The 22,136-nt window shown below is 46.6% G+C and overlaps 1 protein-coding gene across 2 annotated transcripts in view; it reads left to right on the forward strand.

Moving 5' to 3' along the window:
* Window positions 1–22,136, forward strand: part of LOC124619726 — an 885,033-nt gene that overhangs the window by 370,411 nt on the left and 492,486 nt on the right. For both annotated transcript variants that reach the window (XM_047146293.1, XM_047146294.1), the window contains exon 3: window positions 4,398–4,469. The gene's annotated coding sequence lies outside the window, so the exon portion shown is untranslated. The remainder of the gene's footprint in view (window positions 1–4,397; window positions 4,470–22,136) is intronic.

Consider the following 22,136-nt stretch of genomic DNA (forward strand, 5'->3'; position numbering starts at 1 on the left):
TTTTTATGCATTAGAAGGAGCAACAAGAGTTTCACGACAAATATCGAAACGGTGGCTCATTTTCTGCCACACACGAAGCAGCTGGTCTCTCGTTATTGAATTCACAGCTTCAAAATGCGATGTCACAGACTTTCAAGAGTGCGAGGCATAGGGGAGATAAAAGCGGGCTCTTTTAACCCCACAGACAAAAGTCACAAGATATGGTCTGGAAACCTGGTAGGCCACCGGCTAAGAAGCCCAGCTTCTACTTGTCCTCTTCCAATCCAACGTATCAGCCCTCACGTCTTTTGAATTCTATCTGTGGGGTTCCCTAAAAGACAGCATTTTTATCTCCCCTGTGCCTGATACTCTCTAACGTCTGTGACATCGTTTTGTTAAAGCTGTGAATTCGATAACGAGAGACCTGCTGCTTCGTGTGTGGCAGGAAATGAGCCACCGTTTTGATATTTGTCGTGTAATACCTGGTGCCCACATTGAATGCATGAAAACTTGAACTTTTACCTTCCCATGAACGTTGGAATTGCGTTTCTGTCTTTTGTAGTTTGGAAGCAATAAATTTTTGATATCTGTTCCTTCCTTTTCAATAGCCTTGTGTTGTGTTTCGTAATTAGTTGCCCATGTTCTTCCCCTCATCAATAAAAAGAAATGTAAGTTCCCTTTTTAATGTAATTTCTCATCAGTGCAACAGCCTTAGGTAATAATTATGCCACAAAGAAGCTAATTATACATCGTGAAGTGATACATCTCCCTAGAATTAAAATTATTGCCGTAGACTAGACTTGTTGAGAATAGTTTCACGTGCCGAGTTGTCTTGTTTCGATTCCTCCACCCCTCCTCCACATTTCCGCACCATTACTCGCCGTCAACTGGCCGGTTGCTTACGACTGAGGCGTGAGCGTGAACTAACTCGCGCGAACAGATGAACGAATAGGCCTACAATAGTCGGTGCAGACAAGTATCAGGCTGCCATGTCACTCTCCACGGTTAATGTAAGTCGTAGACTGATGAGATGTAGATGTAATTTCATTCATCAACATACACAAAAAACGCTAGTCACGCATTCACAAACATACAAGATGATTCCATGATGATATTACAAACTTTCAGCGATGATGGAGAAGGGTAAATGTATCAGTCTGAGGTAAGGGACTCTCGTCCGTAAACTACCGAATCGGCAGTTAGAAGCAACAATTGTTGTGATACCTCTGACCTTGGAATTCATGCACCGGTACTGTCGTTGCAAAAATTGTAGGGCAGGGAACTTCCAGAGGTTCTCCTCTTACTTTAACAACAGACAACAAAAGACATTATCCTGAGTGTTGAGAATGGCTATGATGTGGGATCTGAATGTGGCACGGTCACGGTCAAATGGGGGGGGGGGGGGGGGGGGGGGAGACCCCCAGGGATCAGTGCTGCGGCCACTCCTGTTCCTTATTTATATAAATGGTATGCCCTCTAGTATTATAGGTGATTCTAAAATATTTATGTTTGCTGATGATACTAGTTTGGTAGTACAGGATGTTGTGTGCAACATTGACACTGTTTCAAATAGTGCAGTTCAAGAGACAAGTTCATGGCTTGTAGAAAATAAACTAACGTTAAATTACAATAAGATTCACTTTTTCCAGTTTCTAACACACAATTCAACAAAACCCGACGTTTTAATTTCACAGAGTGGACATATGATTAGTGAAACTGAACAGTTCAAATTTTTATGAGTATAGATAGATAGTAAACTGTCGTGGAAAGCCCACGTAATGCCGCCGTTTTGCTATTCGAACGATATCTGAAGTAAGTGATAGTTAGACACGAATAGTAGGCTACTTTGCTTATTTTCATTCGCTTTTGACGTATGGTATTATATTTTGGGATAACTCTTCCCAGTCTCCGAGGATGGAAAAATGAAATGATTGTGTGGCATTCTTGACCATTCGGGGAAGTTCGGCCGCCGTACTGCAAGTCCATTTTTGGGTCAGAAACGGACGGACAGTTCGGGCAATAAGTGATATAAGTTCGCGAACCTCTTGTCGAGCTCTGTTCACTACTGTGGGTATTCTTACACTGCCCTCTCAATACATATATTCTTTATGTCGTTTCTTATTAACAATATCAGCTTATTCCCAAGAATAAGCAGATTTCACTCAGTTAATACTAGGCGAAATCCAACCTGGGTTTGGATCGCACTTCCTTGACCCTTGTACAAAAAGGTGTGCAGTATACTGCTACCACAAGAATTCAAAACTCTTAGCAGTAATCCACGTGCTTTCAAATCGAAACTGAAGATTTCCTCGTGGGTCACTCCTTCTATTCTGTCGAGGAGTTCCTTGAAAAATTGAGCTGATTCCTGTGTTGTATTGTTGATTGCGTTTACATAAACTTTTTTGGGCACATAAACATTTTATTTTATTTGTTTTTACTTTTATGTTATAATTTCATGTACTGACACTTTCCATGACCTTGGAGATTGCTCCTCAAGCCGGCCAGAGTGGCCGAACGGTTCTAGGCGCTACAGTCTGGAACCGCGCGACCGCTACGGTCGCAGGTTCGAATCCTGCCTCGGGCATGGATGTGTGTGATGTCCTTAGGTTAGTTAGGTTTAACTAGTTCTAAGTTCTAGGGGACTGATGAAGTTAAGTCCCATAGTGCTCAGAGCCATTTGAACCATTTATTGCTCCTCAATTTGGTCCTACGGAACTAGATGTGTAAAATAAAAATAAATAAGTATCGCCTGATAATGATGTAAAACGGATTGAAAATGGTCTGTATTTTTAAATAAATAAATGTGTTCATGCCAGAAATATTGCTTTTTAATTTTTATTGAATATACACTCCTGGAAATGGAAAGAAGAACACATTGACACCGGTGTGTCAGACCCACCATACTTGCTCCGGACACTGCGAGAGGGCTGTACAAGCAATGATCACACGCACGGCACAGCGGACACACCAGGAACCGCGGTGTTGGCCGTCGAATGGCGCTAGCTGCGCAGCATTTGTGCACCGCCGCCGTCAGTGTCAGCCAGTTTGCCGTGGCATACGGAGCTCCATCGCAGTCTTTAACACTGGTAGCATGCCGCGACAGCGTGGACGTGAACCGTATGTGCAGTTGACGGACTTTGAGCGAGGGCGTATAGTGGGCATGCGGGAGGCCGGGTGGACGTACCGCCGAATTGCTCAACACGTGGGGCGTGAGGTCTCCACAGTACATCGATGTTGTCGCCAGTGGTCGGCGGAAGGTGCACGTGCCCGTCGACCTGAGACCGGACCGCAGCGACGCACGGATGCACGCCAAGACCGTAGGATCCTGCGCAGTGCCGTAGGGGACCGCACCGCCACTTCCCAGCAAATTAGGGACACTGTTGCTCCTGGGGTATCGGCGAGGACCATTCGCAACCGTCTCCATGAAGCTGGGCTACGGTCCCGCACACCGTTAGGCCGTCTTCCGCTCACGCCCCAACATCGTGCAGCCCGCCTCCAGTGGTGTCGCGACAGGCTTGAATGGAGGGACGAATGGAGACGTGTCGTCTTCAGCGATGAGAGTCGCTTCTGCCTTGGTGCCAATGATGGTCGTATGCGTGTTTGGCGCCGTGCAGGTGAGCGCCACAATCAGGACTGCATACGACCGAGGCACACAGGGCCAACACCCGGCATCATGGTGTGGGGAGCGATCTCCTACACTGGCCGTACACCACTGGTGATCGTCGAGGGGACACTGAATAGTGCACGGTACATCCAAACCGTCATCGAACCCATCGTTCTACCATTCCTAGACCGGCAAGGGAACTTGCTGTTCCAACAGGACAATGCCCGTCCGCATGTATCCCGTGCCACCCAACGTGCTCTAGAAGGTGTAAGTCAACTACCCTGGCCAGCAAGATCTCCGGATCTGTCCCCCATCGAGCATGTTTGGGACTGGATGAAGCGTCGTCTCACGCGGTCTGCACGTCCAGCACGAACGCTGGTCCAACTGAGGCGCCAGGTGGAAATGGCATGGCAAGCCGTTCCACAGGACTACATCCAGCATCTCTACGATCGTCTCCATGGGAGAATAGCAGCCTGCATTGCTGCGAAAGGTGGATATGCACTGTACTAGTGCCGACATTGTGCATGCTCTGTTGCCTGTGTCTATGTGCCTGTGGTTCTGTCAGTGTGATCATGTGATGTATCTGACCCCAGGAATGTGTCAATAAAGTTTCCCCTTCCTGGGACAATGAATTCACGGTGTTCTTATTTCAATTTCCAGGAGTGTAGTTTGTAGATCGCTGCTTTTCCAGTTATGATTACAAAATTAATGACATATGAAGTGCTTAAGAAAATTGTGTTGGTAGCAAGATGAGCATCGCTGCCGTGCAGTAACAGGGAAAGTGTTGAGAGTGGTGCGTGTGTTTGTGTTGCAGGCGTTGCGTCGAGTTCACGGTCTGCGCAACCAGGTCGCTAGGTCGCTGGAAGGGGAGGCACGCCGAGGTGAGGTGAGTATCGGTTTCACGACCAGTGTCCAGTGTCCAGCGTCGCCCCAGTATGTGACGTAGCCGCTGTCTGCTCCACCGCGTCCTGCGCTATCTGCCTGATACCTCCCTGACCGTGCCGAGCCAAGTCAATAAAACACTAGTCGTGATCCAGAACTGAGCGCACCTACTCACGGAGGTCCAGGATGGGCTGTAATTATTATTGTATGGCAGCGAAACTTGGTAGATATGCTAATGCGTTAATGCGGCATCGGTTTACGCTGGAAAAAGGTGAGTTCCAATTCTGGCCACCAGGTGCAAATCTGGCACTGCACAGCATCTTGTCAACGTCTCCAGTGGTCATATTGAAAAAAATTGTGTAAGCGGTGGTTAATGATAGAATCAACATTATGCCTCTATCATTTGTTTGATCTTTTCTGCCCGTGTCCCGTTTCTAAACCATTACACAAGGAAAAGTTTCTGTGCGCCTCTTTCGAAATCACAGAGCCGAATTTGCACCCGGCGGCCAAAATCTAACTTTTTTTTCAGCGTAAATCGGTTCCGCATTAATATATCTGCCAAGTTTCGTATCCGTACGATAATTGCAACCCACACAGGGCCTTCATTTTAATTAAAACCATCTGATAGATTTGGATGTATTGCTGCAGGCAGAACTGAAGGATCTTAGGATTCTCTGACTTTCCGTTCTTGCTGTTTTCTCTACTCAAGAGAAATGAGATGACATTCAGTCCGGTCGCTATCTCTGTAGACTTTTAGACCCTCCCATTCTAACAGACTGTTGCCCAGAGTGTTGTCAACACCACCCAACGAGGATATTGTGTTTGTCCTTTTAATTTACTTACACTAAGCGACATACCGGCAACACATATTTAAAGTTTTGCATATTGTGTTATACATGTGGCATTGTTCAGCTGGCACGTAGGGACTTCAAAAAGTAAGTTACACATGCCATGCTATTCTAAGATTTTTTCGCAAAGAGAGTGGCACTTTGTCAGAAGAGAGTGTATGTCCTGCAGATACGGGTAACAAGTGCACCACAGTGTGGGAATGAAATGGCGTAGCATCAGGAAACCCACTCCAAAGTACCCGGGGCAGTGGGATTCTTGTGAGCAAAACGTCTAAATATCACATAGGTTCACCGTGAAATTCTGGCGGTATACGGACGAAACTTTTTGTGGAGAGCAGCCGCCGTGAAATGGTGCCCATACTTTGACAGACGTGGGTGGTGGTGGTCAGCAGGCAGCGCAATCGACATGGACCACAGAGGACAGTGTCCAGGCATTGAGGAGGAACATCTGGGAGGAGAGATTTTCCTACGATGAGGGCTTTCACACAGCCGTTCTCGAATTGCTCCGCGACCAAGGAGCGGATTCCTATCGTCTTTGAATTTAACGATTGGTAGCACGTTCCGACCGTTTTTTATAGAGACTTGGCGGCTATGTTGAAAAATCGTGTCATGTACCTTTGTCATTTTGATGTGAAGATCATAATTCAATAAAAGTTACTTGACCTGCTGTAATAATGAGTCGCCGAAATGTAACTGTCTTACAGCCGCTCCACACCATTCACGTCAAGCTCTAAGCAAACACCGCGCTGAAAGACCCAGCCCATATTTAAAACGAACCGTGCCACAAGCAGGAAGGCTTTGTTCGGCCCGTTTGGCTGTATCCAGATTTTATCTTTGTAGTTTCTATTATCCCCTTCGTTTTAAATATGGACAACCGTTTTTAGCGCGCTGTTTGTTTACAGCTTGGCGTGAATGATGTGGAGCGGGTGTAAGGCAGTTACATTTAGGCTATGACTTGTTAAAAAGGAATCCTTATCACCTACGGATGAGTCTTCTACTGACGCGAAACCGATCATCACTTTTAATAAAAAGTATTCTACAACCAGTACGGATTATTTGCTTCAAAACAGTGTACATGAGATGCACCCCATATAAGCCTGGCAATAAAGGGAAAAAGGTACTGTCACTAGGCAATATACGAGGGGGTCTTCAAAAACTGTTACTTGTTATTGTAACTGGCCAAGTAACTTTTATTGAATCATGGTCTGCAAAATGAAACAGATACATGATGACACATAGTCCCCAAGTCTCTGTAAACAATGGACGGAACCAGAATGAGACTTTCACTCTGCAGCAGAGTGTGCGCTGATTTGAAACTTCCTAGCAGATTAAAACTGTGTGCCGGACCGAGTCTCGAACTCGGAACCTTTACCTTTCGCGAGTAAGTGCTTTACCATCTGAGCTACCCAAGCACGACTCACGACACGTCCTCACAGCTTCAATTCTGCCAGTACCTCGTCTCCTACCTTCCAAACGTCACACAAGCTCTTCTGCGAACCTAGCAGAACTAGCACTCCTGGAAGAAAGGTAGAGCACTTGCCCGCGAAAGGCAAAGGTCCCCAGTTCGAGCCTCGGTCCGGCACACAGTTTTAATCTGCCAGGAAGTTTCAACAGACGGAACGTTTTAGCCGGCCGTGGTGGCCGAACGATTCTAGGCGCTTCAGTCCGGAGCCGCGTGACTGCTAGGTCGCAGGTTCGAATCCTGCCTCGGGTATGGATGTATGTGATGTCCTTAGGTTAGTTAGGTTTAAGTAGTTCTAAGTTCTAGGGGACTGCGACCTCAGATGTTAAGTCACATAGTGCTCAGTGCCAATTGAACCATTTGAACGGAACGTTTTACCAATCGTTGAATTCTTGGAAGATAGAAATCCTCTCCTTGGTCACGGAGGAATTCCAGAACGGCAAAGTGAACGCCCTCATCGTAGGAAAATCTCTTGGAAACTACCCCGAGAAAGGACATAGTGTGTGTGTGTGTGGAGACGTAAGGAAGCTGGGACTTGGTTATAGAGGCGCAGCAGGACAGGGTTTTCAAGGATGGAGTATATTAATTGAATAAGAAAATAAGCTTCTTTGGTGGCCAATACAATGTCGTTTTCTAGTTTTATATAAGACGTGGAGAAAGAAATATTCACTGTGGCAGCTGCGTCTCAATACAATTTATTGCATTTGCCTTACATTGTCTTCCGAGATCACAGCCAAGCAAAGTTACGCTGATAATTGATTTCCGCCCTATTCCTCTGGGACAGACATTGTCAATGCCCTCTATCACTAAATTCAAAGAGATAGTCAGCTGCAGGTCAACGACGGTCGTGGAAAGATGTTATCAGATCGCAACGATGGGAGAAAGCGTGTGTTAAAGAAAGACTCGACCCGAGCGTAAAATCGAACCTTTCACTCAGTAGCTGGATATGCGCTGACATGAAACGTTAGCTCGCCAACATTCACTGTCTGATGAAAAATATCTGGACATAACTTATTAGACTTAACTACAGGGTGTGTCTACCCTTCGCCTTTATGTCGGCTTGAAATCAGCTGTGGACACTTTGACTTATGTGTCCGAATGTCTGTGGAGGAATGGCAACTCGATGTTCATTTCCATTTGACATTTTATTTTACCCTAGTTTTAGTTTGGTACTGTCAGTAACCATTGTTCCACTTAAAAAGTGTATTTTTGCACAAAATACGCTTTTAAATATTATTAGTAACAGTACGAGTCCCTGACAACCAATCCATTCTATGTGCAGTTCCATTTCCGCCATATTTGCAGTAGTCTGGCTGTAGCGGGTGCCAGATAAAAATAAAGTAATTCACTGTATTCAATTGCAAATGCGCTTCATTACAGGAAAAGTGATGTTTCGGAACAGTTCGATTCGATGCTGTAGTTCAACCTTCAGACGAAAATCGTACAAACCTCGTCTAATGAAAACAAAGTAATTGTATTCTTGTTTATTCCACCTTCATCATGACTTAAATTCATGAGAGCTATTTTGTTCCGTATCCTCTCATTGATCAATCCCTAGAGGTTGTAAACACACACACACACACACACACACACACACACACACACACACGCACACACACACACACACACACACACACAGCCGGCCGGAGTGGCCGTGCGGTTCTAGGCGCTACAGTCTAGAGCCGAGCGACCGCTACGGTCACAGGTTCGAATCCTGCCTCGGGCATGGATGTGTGTTATGTCCTTAGGTTAGTTAGGTGTAATTAGTTCTAAGTTCTAGGCGACTGATGACCTCAGGAGTGAAGTCGCATAGTGCTCAGAGCCATTTGAACCATTTTGAACACACACACACACACACACACACACACACACACACACACACACGGTTGGAGGAGGAATAAACAAGGATACAACTACTCTGTTTTCATGAGCTTTGTATATTTTTCGTCTGAAGGCATCGAATCGAACTTTTCCCAGGACATCGCTTCTCCTGTAATGAAGCTCGTTTGCAGTTGAATACAGTGTATTACTTTATTCCTATCTGCCACCCTCCACAGCCTAACAAAAAACAGCTTCGTTAGAGGCCATCTTATGTTGTGTTATGTTATGTTAACCGGGAAACTAGAAACGACGGAGAGGCTCCGTCCCCACCGCAGCCGCAGCGGTCCACAACCCCACGACGACTACCGCAGTCCACTTCACCCCTCCGCCGCCCCACACCGAACCCAGGGTTATTGTGCTGTTCGGCCACCGGTGGACCCCCCAGGGAACGTCTCACACCAGACGAGTGTAACCCCTATGTTTGCGTGGTAGAGTAATGGTGGTGTACGCGTACGTGGAGAACTTGTTTGCACAGCAATCGCCGACATAGTGTAGCTGAGGCGGAATAAGGGGAACCAGCCCGCATTCGCCGAGGCAGAAGGAAAACCGCCTAAAAACCATCCACAGACTGGCCGGCTCACCGGACCTCGACACAAATCCGCCGGGCGGATTCGTGCCAGGGACCGGCACTCCTTGCCGCCTGGAAGCCGGAGACCATCTTAATCCGACAGTCGATCATTTCACCCTGTCAGTTTCACATTACAGCAGCAAGATTGTGCCCTCAACATGCGTACTACATCACGACTTGCCTTGCAACTCTGCACGGTTCAGTAAGAGAGATGAGTCAACGAATAGGAAGCGATGGCAGCGCCATCATTCGCAAACTCGCAGGACTACGGTGGGAAGGAAGGAATCAGTATAGCACTGCCGTAACAGTGCCGCCTCGATTTCTAATTTACGCAGCATTCAACATTAGACTCGTACTTGCTGCGTTTCTGATCTCTGCTAGCGTGATCTGTCAACACGAGCTCGACGCAAGCGCAGAATTTTCACAGCGTAATAATAAACTTCAGGTATTCAGGACGTCTTTACCATCTTCGGCGGCTCACCTAAAAGTGACTAACAGGTACCCATTCGATATATCGTTGAGTGTGGTTAACGATGACCAGCTGCAAACTCGAAATTTCTTTGAGCATGTGTCCCTTAGATTAACTTGCGTGATTCGAGGCGGCTGCAGTGGAAGCAGCTGACAGGTACGGGAGTCGAGCGGAGACGCTGGCAATAGCGGGCGTCCTTGCCGCGTAATGGGATTTGCGTCCGCTACCCCGACCGGTTGTGTCGGGACGACACTTTCCGCAACGGTGAGTCACGGGACCAGCAGTCCCGTCGGGGAACGTCCAAGGACTCTGGGGCAGCGCAGGCAATCACCGGCGTCTCCAGCCGCCCACGCCCGCCTGCCTGTGACACCTCGTTCGCCGCGATGGCTTTTCAATCGCGCTGCCAATGCGGCCGGCAAATCCATTCCGGCCGTGACTGATTTAGAATTGCGGGGGCGTCGCGAGTCCGGAGCGTAGCGGCAGCCGGCGCACCACTATCTTCCTCCAGCTCCCCCCTCTAGACAGGGGCCAACTGCAGTCCTTTTGCTCTCTCGTGTCGGGCAGCAGCCAGTCGTAAAGAGTGCAGGCTATGCGCCGGTCGGGTCGCCGACTGTGGCTAACCGCACTTATGAGGCACTGTAGCACGGCTCTTCTTCTACAGTGATGGTCTCCACTCTAAAACGAAGCGTAGGGTTTCATTTGCGTTTGCACCACCGCAGACAAAAATAGTCTCATTTAGGCGGTGTGTTCTTGAGGTGCCCTTCTTTACTTTCTATCCGCCCTCCCCTTCCAGTACCGACCATACCACTGTTAATGAGATGCGCCGTTCGTGTGTCAGTAGGTCCAAAAATTCAGCCGCACGGCGGTCTGCCATTTCACTCGGGAGATCGTGCATCGTGAGGCACTAAGCTGAAGCGATTGTAGGCGATACTTTCGTTGTTGTACACCATCGAAGTGATCATTTAAACGGCTTTTTAGAACATCTGAGTTCAATCCACCCGAATCTTTGCTTCACGATGGTGATGGAAAAACATAGTTCTCTTCTCTTGGTCTGCAGGAAGGTTGTAAGTAGGCTGTTTAGGTTTTTATGTTGGTAACGTCACGTAACGCTCTGAATGAAAATCACTGGCTGTGCTGTGTGCAGTATGTGGCTGGTTTTCATTTCTGGAATATTTGCTGTTGTAGCGTTGGGCAGTTGGATGTGAACAGCGCGTAGCGTTGCACAGTTGGAATGGTTCAAATGGCTCTGAGCACTATGGGACTTAACATCTATGGTCATCAGTCCCCTACAACTTAGAACTACTTAAACCTAACTAGCCTAAGGACATCACATAACACCCAGCCATCACGAGGCAGAGAAAATCCCTGACCCCGCCGGGAATCGAACCCGGGAACCCGGGCGTGGGAAGCGAGAACGCTACCGCACGACCACGAGATGCGGGCGCGCAGTTGGAGGTGAGCCGCCAGCAGTGGAGGATGCGGGGAAGAGAGATGGCAGAGTTTTGAGAGCGGACGATCTGGACGTGTGTCAGTCAGAAAAACGAAATTTGTAAGACTGGATGTCATGAACTTATATATATGACTTTTGAACACTATTAAGGTAAATACATTGTTCTCTATCAAAATCTTTCATTTGCTAAGTATGTCTATCAGTAGTTAGTGCCTTCAGTAGTTAGAATCCTTTATTTAGCTGGAAATATTGGCGCTCGCTGTATTGCAGTAGTTCGAGTAACGAAGAGTTTTGTGAGGTAAGTGATTCATGAAAGGTATAGGTTATTGTTAGTCACCGCCATTCTTTTGTAGGGATTATTGAAAGTCAGATTGCGTTACGCTAAAAATATTGTGTGTCAGTTTAGTGTTGATCAGAATAAGTAAAGAGAGAAGTGTCTGAGTACGTTCAGTTTTGCTCAGCTGTTTGAAAATCAAATAACGTAAGGGATTTACCAGCACAGTAATTCATAAATTTTTCTAAGGGGAGGTTTGGTTCAAATGGCTCTGAGCACTATGCGACTTAACTTACGAGGTCATCAGTCGCCTAGAACTTAGAACTAATTAAACCTAACTAACCTAAGGACATCACACACATTCATGCCCGAGGCAGGACTCGAACCTGCGGCCGTAGCGGTCGCTCGGCTCCAGACTGAAGCGCCTAGAACCGCACGGCCACTCCGGCCGGCTGATGGGAGGTTTCAAGGTTGATAATACGTTGAGACATGCCGTTTATCGGAAGACAACACACAAATCTGTCAAATGAAACTGTAGGATCCAGAGAACTTTTTCACATCCCAGACATCTCTGATGTATATGTGCAGACTGAAGCGACGAATTAAAATTCGTACCAAGGCCTGGATTCGAACCTGGATCTCCTGCTCATTTGGCAGATACGCTAACACAATGCCACTCTGGCACAGTGGCTGTGCACACCTGCGCGGACTACCCTAGCATGCTTTCTCTGCTCAGTCCAAATTCCCATTCACATTTCATCCCACTTGAGAACTGAAAAGGTCTCTGGAACCTTGTAATTTCATTTGATTAAAAATACCAATGCTTGCGTTTCAGGCGGGATCTCCCGTTTCGTTCGATGCTGAGGTGATACTCCAATACAGTTGGAAGGCCTCTACAATGCTGTTCGATTTTAGGGGGAGTACCAGGTGGGTTTGGGCCATGAATGGGAATTTGGATAGTGGAGGTAGGTGTGCTTAGGGTAGTCCGTACAGTTGTGCAAACCCACTTTGCAGGGCTGGGTAGTGTTTAGCGCATCTCTCTAACGAGCAGCTGACCTGGGTTCGAATCTCGGCCTTGGTACAAACTGTCATTCGCCACTTCAGTCTGCATTTAAACGTAGCACAGATTTGTATCTTTAGGCTGATAGTTGTTACCATCCAGCTCAGCATGAAGGGGTACTTTGTATCTTGTTTCATACGGTCCACATCATCTCAGACTAAAGAGTCTGTCAGCTGAGTTAGCCCATCTCGAAATCACTTTTGTCCAATATGATCATAACGAAGACAGTTCAGACCAACTTTGCGCTATCGACCAACCGTGACTTGGATAACTGATGAAACTAACGAAGTGGCAACGAAGTCTAGCGGCCTTTCTACCTTACTAAGTAGCATTTCCATCAGGACTGATCGTATTCTTCGTAAACAATATATGAAATCTGTTTTTCGACCACCATTTAAGAATAGGGTCCTTTTAGTTTCCGCAAAAGGGTGATTTCGGTTTGCGTAAGGCAGGTGTGTACCTTATCCCGTGTAGATGCGGCATGTCATAATTGCTCAAACTATCAGGACCGTCGAGGACCCATGTATTGAAAATAACCGGCACATACGCTTACAACAGCGGCTCAAATCTGCCATAGTAGAACATTGCTTTACACCAGTCATCCTGTGGAATATAACACGGAGATTCTGGTGCACACTTTCAGCTGTTGGGCTAGTGTTATTGAAAATAACAGTTGACAGATGCTTAAATTCTGCTTGGAATCCTGCCCTCTGTCTTCAAACATCAGAGGGATACAGTTAATGCTACCTCGCCTGTTGGAAATTAATAGTCACTGTCGGTAACTTCAGACGTTGGTCACTTTTGGTTGTGTGTTGGCGCTAGTGTTTACAATGCGTGCCCGCGCGCTCGTGCGCGTGTGTGTGTGTCTGTGTGTGTGTGCGTGCGTGCGTGTGTGTGTGTTTTCTTACGGCATATGTCCGGTATACCAAGGTTTTATACGAGACGACAGTTGTTGAACTATATGAAATAAAATCTTCAAAATTTAAGAATGGTTTGCGTCAGGACGCTAGAACTACACGGTTGGCTGCGGGACATGATGGGAAATAGTATGCGCATGCGCACGCGCGTTGTTGTTGTCGGCCACATGCACGTAAAATATCACGGTACAACGTGTCTGAGCGTATAGCGCTTGTGAAGGCCTGCTATGCGAACAATAACAGCCCGAGTACGGCTCAAAGGAAGCTTGCGACCGAGTTCAATGTGAAGACAACCGGTCCAATTTTGCTAAAAATCAAGAATTTGATTCGCCGGCCGATGTGGCCTGAGCGGTTCTAGGCGCTTCAGCCTGGAACCGCACGACCGCTACTGTCGCAGGTTCTAATCCTGTCTCGGGCATGGCTGTGTGTGTGATGTCCTTAGGTTAGGTTTCACACAATATTAAAACAGAAAATGGTACATTAACCTACATATGCAACCAATCGTATCCCCATGACTAACACAACCCATATTCCAAATTTTGTTCACTGTTTACATTATAAATTACAAACTAAAAACGTGAAAAATTCCAGAATGAATGTTTCACTCTGCAGCGGAGTGTGCCCTGACATGAAAATTAGTGACAGATTAAAACTGTGTGCCAGGCTGGGGCTCGAAACCGAGACCTTTCCCTTTTGTGGAAAAGTGTTCTACCAACTGAGCTGCCCGAGAACAACACACGATCCATCTTCACAGCTTTACTTTCGCCAGTAGCTCATCTCCTCCCTTCCAAACTTCAGGTTCCAGTCCTGCCCCGATGGAAAACCAAAGTATCACAGATATTCATAGGCGCTTTCAGAATGTCTACAGAGACCAGTTAGTGAACAAAAACACGATTAGTCGTCGGGCGAGGCGTCTGACATCCTCGCAGTAAGGTTGCACAATCCTGTCCACTCTCCCGCGTGTCGGCAGGCCGCACACAGCTGTGACTCCTGCAATGTTGGAACGTGCGGACACTCTCCTTCGACGTGATCGACAGATCACAATCAAACACCTCGCGCCACAGCTGGACGTCTCCGTTAGTATCGCTGACACACTCGTCCATCAGTTGGAGGTACTCAAAGGTATGTATCTGCTGGCTTCCACACCGCTTAATAGAAAACCATAAAGACCATCGAAAGACCATCTGCGCAGAACTGCTTGTTCGTTACGATGCTGAGCGTGACCAATTTTTTTTTTTTTCGAACATCGTCACAGACGAAGAAACTAGAGTTAATCACTTCGAACCTGAAAGAAAACGGCAATCCACGGAGTGGCGCTAAAAACCTCTCCTCCGAAGAAAAACTTCAAAGCCGCACCCTCAGCCGACAAAGTCAGGGCCACATTCTTGGGACTCTCAAGAGGTTAATCGGTTTGATGTCTTCCCTCATGGTGCAACGATCGACTCTGAAGTGTATTGTGCTACCCTCAGGAAATTAAAGTGCGTGTACGTCGCCGCAAAAATGCAAAGGAACTTCTCTCTCTCCATATCAACACACGACCTCACGCAAGTCTGCGCACCCAAGGGGAGCTCATAAAATTTTGTTGGACTGTTCTTCCTCACCCACCCTACAGCCCGGACCTCGTACCTTCCACCTGTTTGGCCCAATGACGGATGCACTCCGCGGAGGCAGTACTTGGATGATCGGGAGGTTATTGGTGCAGCAAGTCGTTGGCTTTGACGTCGACCAGTAGAGTGGTTCCATGCGGCCACACAGGCTCTCCCAGGAAGGTGGCGTAAGGCCGTCACATTGGACAGAGATTACGTTGAAAAATACAGTTTTGTAGCCAAAAGAGTGGGGAATAATGTGGTGTACTTAAATCTTGAATAAAACCAACCTTTAAAAAAAGATACATTGCGTTCCCAGAATGAGATTTTCACTCTGCAGCGGAGTGTGCGCTGATGTGAAACTTCCTGGCAGATTAAAACTGTGTGCCCGACCGAGACTCGAACTCGGGACCTTTGCGTTTCGCGGGCAAGTGCTCTACTACTTGCACTTGCCCGCGAAAGGCAAAGGTCCCGAGTTCGAGTCTCGGTCGGGCACACAGTTTTAATCTGCCAGGAAGTTTCATATCAGCGCACACTCCGCTGCAGAGTGAAAATCTCATTCTGGAAACATCCCCCAGGCTGTGGCTAAGCCATGTCTCCGCAATATCCTTTCTTTCAGGAGTGCTAGTTCTGCAAGGTTCGCAGGAGAGCTTCTGTAAAGTTTGGAAGGTGGGAGACGAGGTACTGGCAGAAGTAAAGCTGTGAGTACCGGGCGTGAGTCGTGCTTCGGTAGCTCAGTTGGTAGAGCACTTGCCCGCGAAAGGCAAAGGTCCCGCGTTCGAGTCTCGGTCGGGCACACAGTTTTAATCTGCCAGGAAGTTTCATATATTGCGTTACTTATTGCACGCCCTTAATAGACAAATTTTGTCAAGTGAGTAGGTTAGAAGCATAACTCACATGCTCCAAAAACATAAATTTTCACAAATGACTAAAAACGTGTTTTACATGCGTCGTGCGCATGTCCCATATATTGACATCAGTATGTGCAAGAACAATGGCTATAAATCATTATGTACATTTCAGATTATGTTTGGTTACTGAGAAATTACAATTATTTAAGGTTATATTACGGATCATGTGAGTTTTGTTAATGAGCTATGGGACATGTAAGTTTTGACAATCACCATTTTGGATGTTGTGAGTTTTGGTACTGAGCTGTTTGGACGATGCTGGTTTCGAGGGAACTATCGTGTTGCGACTCGATATGCAACACTTTTTGGTTCCGACTGCAAGCCACTTTCTTTTCTACAGTGTATATATCATATTACATTCGGATGGTAATCGTGATAAATGCCAATTAATCATCTTTTATGGACTTTGCTTGTGTTAGTTTACAAAAGATATTCTCTAGTTTGGGATACCGTTTGCAATTTCATAAAAGAAATGTCTACTGTGCACATTTCTTCAGTTTAAAGATCAAAGAAATTTACAAATTTTCCATTCATGAGAACTAATTATTGATCACAAAGGATGCCGTGAACGTTTCCTTGGCCTTCCTCTTTCTCCAACGGGTGAAACGTTTTCTTCCATGACTTGTGTCTGGAATCAGTTTTATTCCAACCACTATATTGAATTATATTCCCCAAAATAACTGAACAGAACAGAAAACACACTCCACTGGCATCAATATTTACTACAACACAAGAAAATGGCGCCGAGTGAGCTAATCGCTGATTGGTCAAGATGAGGTACGGGACAAAGCTCACAAGGTCCCGCGGATATTGAGACTTTTGAAACTAACCATGAACTTTAACACCTGTTTTCTCAAAGATCTTGTGCCAAATGTCAATAACTGTTTCGTGAATTATGTTCTATGTATAAAGCTATATGAGAGTATGTCGGCATCTCAATTTTCATTATTTTGGAGCATGTGAGTTATGACTGTAACCTACACAAGTAACTGTAGTGAGGCTATATGGTATGGACCGTCCCCCTGCAGATTGGCAGATTTCCCCTGTGTCCGGGGCGGTCGGCGTCGGCCGGAAGCCGTAGTCGGCAGATATAACGGCACCTCTAGCTGAGGCGTGCTGTGGCGTGCGGGCCGGGGAGAGAGAGAAAGAGAGAGTGAGAGAGAGAGACCACCAGAGGAGCGCTGTGCGAACCTCACCTCGGCTGGCCGCTTTGTTCTGCCGAGCCGGAGCTGCCGGAAATCCGCCGCCGCCCCCGCTACCTCCGACGCGCTCCGCTTCGTACCACGCAGCCTCTTCCTCACCACGCCCCCAGCTATAGTACTGTACCCAATAACAATAACGCTCTATGGCGCAACGGCCGGGTGCGAGTCTTTCTATTGAACGCCACTTCGGCGACATGGTGTCCCAGACCCAACAGAACCAGTCGTACCCATTTGATCAACCACCCAAGAATTAATTGAGAACGCCGTTGCTTAAATTAATGGGAGAGAATCGGTTTTTCTGAAGTGGCAATGTCGTTGACTACAATACCCAATGTCGAGAATGAAATTTTCACTCTGCAGCGGAGTGTGCGCTGATATGAGACTTCCTGGCAGGTTGAAACTGTGCGCCGGACCGAGACTTGCTGCTGGGAAGTCTCAGTACTCAATGTATCGTCACCATTTCTCAACTTCGCAGAGGTTTCGCGCCAATTGATAATCAGAGCGCTAGTGAATTGTCTGAAACCTTGACGTACGGTATTCTCTATGTTCTTGTGGTGTTCTTCTGTCCAAAGACTAGTTTGTCGCCGGCCGGGGTGGCCGAGCGGTTCTAGGCGCTACAGTCTGGAACCGCGCGAACGCTACGTTCGCAGGTTCGAGTCCTGCCTCGGGCATGGATATGTGTGATGTCCTTAGGTTAGGTAGGTTTAAGTATTTCTAAGTTCTAGGGAACTGATGACTTCAGAAGTTAAGTCCCATAGTGCTCAGAGCCATTTGAACCATTTTTGAACTGGTTTGTCACAACTCACCTCGCTAGTCCAGCCTTGGAAAGCCTCTTCATCTCCGCATGCTACATCTACATGAACCTGTTTACTGTAAGCAGGAGTTGGTCTCACTCTGTTTTACCCTCCGCACTTCCCTCCACAAAGGAAGCTGGCGTACCCTTCATGCCTTACGATGTGTCCCAGCAACCGATCACTTCTTTTACTCAAGTTGTGCGACATATTTCTTTTTTCTTTAATAAGTTCAATAAGTAATGCAACACTTTTTCTCTCAGCCAGTTTGGCGGAATTTGTTGTGCGACATCGTGGAACATTCCCTCTTCAGTCCCTATAGTTTCAAGAAGTTCTGATAGATGACAGCGCTATACGTAGACTTCAAAATGTGCCTGTAGCGGAGGTTCGTTCCAAGCAGAGAGCTGTCACTGAGTTTCAGAAAACCAGGCCATCGCAGGTATTCACAGGCACTTGCAGACTGTCTACGCAAAGCTGGTAGTGAACAAAAGCACGGTGAGTCGTTCGGTGAGGCGTCTGACATCATCGCAAAACAGTCGCGTAAATCTATGCGATTTCCCGCGTGCCGGCCGGCCCCACGCAGCTGTGACTCATGTAATTTTGGAACGTGTGGACATTGTCATTCGAGGAGGTCGGCGGATCACTGTCAAACACCTCGCTGCACAGCTGGACGTCTCTGTTGGTAGTGCTGGCAGTCTGTGTACCCAAGAGGAGCTCACAAAATTTCATTGGACTGTTCTTCCTCATCCATCTAGCTTGGGTCTTCCACCTTCCGACTCAAATCTATATGGCCCAATGAAGGATGCAGTCCACGGGAAGCAGTACGTGGGGGGTGGGGAGGTTAATGATGCAGCAAGGCGTTGGCTCCGACGTTGACAAGTGGAGTTGTACCATATGGGCGTAAGGGCCTTCCCAGTAAGGGTGGCATCAGACCGTCGCTTAGAACCGAGATAATGTTGAAAAATAGGTTTTTTTTAGCCAAAGGAGTTGGGAATAATATGATGTATTGAAATTCAACTTGGTTTTAACAAAAAAAAAAGTGTTGCATTACTTACTGAACGCCCCTCGTAGATCCAGTGTTACTGTTGTGGTGTAGGGATTAGTACTTGGGCAATGTACGTCTCTATTGAAACTTCCTGGCGGATTAAAACTGTGTGCCGGACCGAGACTCGAACTCGGGACCTTTGCCTTTCGCGGGCAAGCACGACTCACGCCCCGTCCTCACAGCTTTATTTCTGCCAGTACCTCGTCTCCTACCTTCCAGACTTTACAGAAGCTCTCCTGCGAACCTTGTAGAGCACTTTCCCGCGAAAGGCAAAGGTCCCGAGTTCGAGTCTCGGTCCGGCACACAGTTTTAATCTGCCAGGAAGTTTCATATCAGCGCACACTCTGCTCCAGAGTGAAAATCTCTTTCTGGATACGTCTCTATTAACAAATATTACTCGATATAGTCATAGGTTCGAGCTGTACACATCTGCATAGTTTATATGTGACCCTACAGTCGAATTCCGAAGTATTGGCATGTAATGCTAATTATTAAGTAACACAGTTTGAAACATGTTAGATAAGAATAATAAAGGAAGAAGAATTGAAGTGAATAACTGATAGAGGTGTCAACAAATATTTAAACTGTATGTTCTGATTAATTCAGTCAGATAAAACACTGAATCTGAAAAATTGTGTACCTAAAGAGTATCATTTAAATATGCAACGAAATTAATATTGGTTCTCCAGTCCAGTAAAGTTTGCGTATATGCGTCAACTGAATGGTAGCAGAATCCACATAGGCTAAGTAAATGTCACTGGCCCGTTAACCATAGTCTCTGAGACTAAGTCTCATAGAGTCACACACTAGAAGGCAATAATTAACATCCATACATAGGAGAACACGCAGATCTCTAACTGAAAGCAATCAGATAGTACATTCTCTCTTCTGTAATCTCACAATAATACCTCACCACCTCGGCCACCGTATACTGTAAGTCACGGGTTCCGCCTAATCCCATGAAATGGATTTTTATTTTTACTTGTTTTAAAAAAATGGCTCTGAGCACTATGGGACTTAACTTCTGTGGTCATCAGTCCCCTAGAACTTGGAACTAACTAACCTAAGGACATCACACACATCCATGCCCGCGTCAGGATTCGAACCTGCTACCGTAGCGGTCGCGCGGTTCCAGACTGTAGCGCCTAGAACCGCTCGGCCACCCCGGCCGGCACTTGTTTAAAGATTTTTGCAAGCTACGCTACTCCCTGTAAACATTACCACGTAAGTGTAGTGTGGTGGTACGATTCAAATAAAGCTCCAACTGAAGTATTTTTAGAAATTTAGCAAGCTGCAATCTGGATAATGAAAAACAGTCTTTCCCATAGTACATTGTATTGCACTCTAGAACACATTACAATACACATAAATAGAAAATCTAATAAATGTTTTTAATGCACATATGCCGTTTTACCGTTCCCGTCTCAAAAACGTTGCAAAAATTATATATAATACTGTTCCATGTGTAAAATCAAGAATACTGAATTTTTTAACTGTGGAACGAATGCTTAATTAAATCTCACGGATATGTTTCAAACTTTTATGACTCACTCGGAGATGGCACTGATTTTCTAAATAGTTCTCATTTTTCACCCCATGATTGTCTGTCGCTGTGTGTCCTTCTCAAGAGTGTACATTAAACGGCGTGAAGAAAAAGGAAAAATACACATTAATAACTAACTTTCCATCCATCTTTTCCTACATTGCATTAAAAAAATAAATTTAAATTGTGATGTCCTTCGGATGCAGAGAAAACTATCTGCATTTATTATTCGCACAAAAAAGCAGATTGCGAACAAAACTCGCTATCCCTCAGTAAAGAAACTTTATACTTCAAGATGTTACCTTACAGCAAACTACGACGAACTGGAGTTGCTGAAGACATCGATCATGTATTTATACGAATGAACCAAAATATTATTACCACCTGCTTTATAGCTTGATTGTCCTTTTTTGGAACGAAATACAACACTGAGTCTGCATGTCGGGGATCTGACAGTTTGTTGGTAGGTTTGTGAAAGTATGTGGCATTAGATGTTTACGCACAGGTCACGTAACTCGCGGGGCCACTGATCTGCGTGCACGGTGAAAATTGGAAATTTGTGGTAAGGACTATGGGACCAAACTGCTGAGGTCATCGGTCCCTAGGCTTACGCACTACTTAATCTAAGTTAAACTGACTTACGCTAAGGACAACACACACACACACACCCATGCCCGAGGAAGGACTCGAACCTCCCACGGGGGAAGCCGCGCGAACAGTGGCAAGGCACCGAAGACCGCACGGCTACCCCGCACGGCCCGTGCACGCTGACAGCATCCGATAGCGACCCATATGAATCCCATAGAATGTAGATTAGGCGAATTCGGTCACCGAGACATCAACCTGAGTTCATTATAATGCTCCTCAAGCCATTGTAGCACGGTTCTGGCCCCGAGACTCGGACAATTATGCTGCTGAAAGATGACATCGCCATCGGGGAAGTCATCAAGCATGAAGGGATGCAGGTGGTTCGCAACTGTCAGCATGTACTCGATTACTACCACAGGTCCCACGCAAGCGCGCTGCACGTTTAGACTCCCGTTAACCTCGTCGACGGCGTTTGTAGAGACGACTGTCGACCCAGTGTAGCAAAAGTGTGATTTACCCGAAGAACAGACACGTTTCCGTTGTTCGACGGTCAAATCTCGAATTCCCGTGCCCACTGCAATCGTAACTTCAAAAAATGGCTCGAAGCGCTATGGGACTTAACATCTAAGGTCATCAGTCCCCTAGACTTAGAAATACTTAAACCTAACCAACCTAAGGACATCACACACATCCATGCCCGAGGCAGGATTCGAACCTGCGACCGTCGCAGTAGCGCGGTTCCGGACTGAAGCGCCTAGAACCGCACGGCCACATCGGCCGGCACGTAATCGTAACTGACGATAGGTCAACATGTGAGCACGTAGGGGTGGTCTGTTGCAGATCTCCATGTTCAACAATGGTGTGCTCCGAAGCACTTGTTCGTGCACCAGTATTGTTCTCTCTGGGCAGAGATGCCACAGATAGCCATCTATCCTATGTTACAGAGCAGTCAAGCCTCCGAACCCCACGTTCTATGAAGAGACGTTGATGTTCAATCATTTAGCGCCTAGTGGTAGTTTCACTGACCCGCTTCTTTCCGTAGATGCTCACGACAGTAGCGCGTGAACATTCGACCT

The sequence above is a fragment of the Schistocerca americana genome, chromosome 6 (assembly GCF_021461395.2).
Source record: "Schistocerca americana isolate TAMUIC-IGC-003095 chromosome 6, iqSchAmer2.1, whole genome shotgun sequence".
NCBI lineage: Eukaryota > Metazoa > Arthropoda > Insecta > Orthoptera > Acrididae > Schistocerca > Schistocerca americana.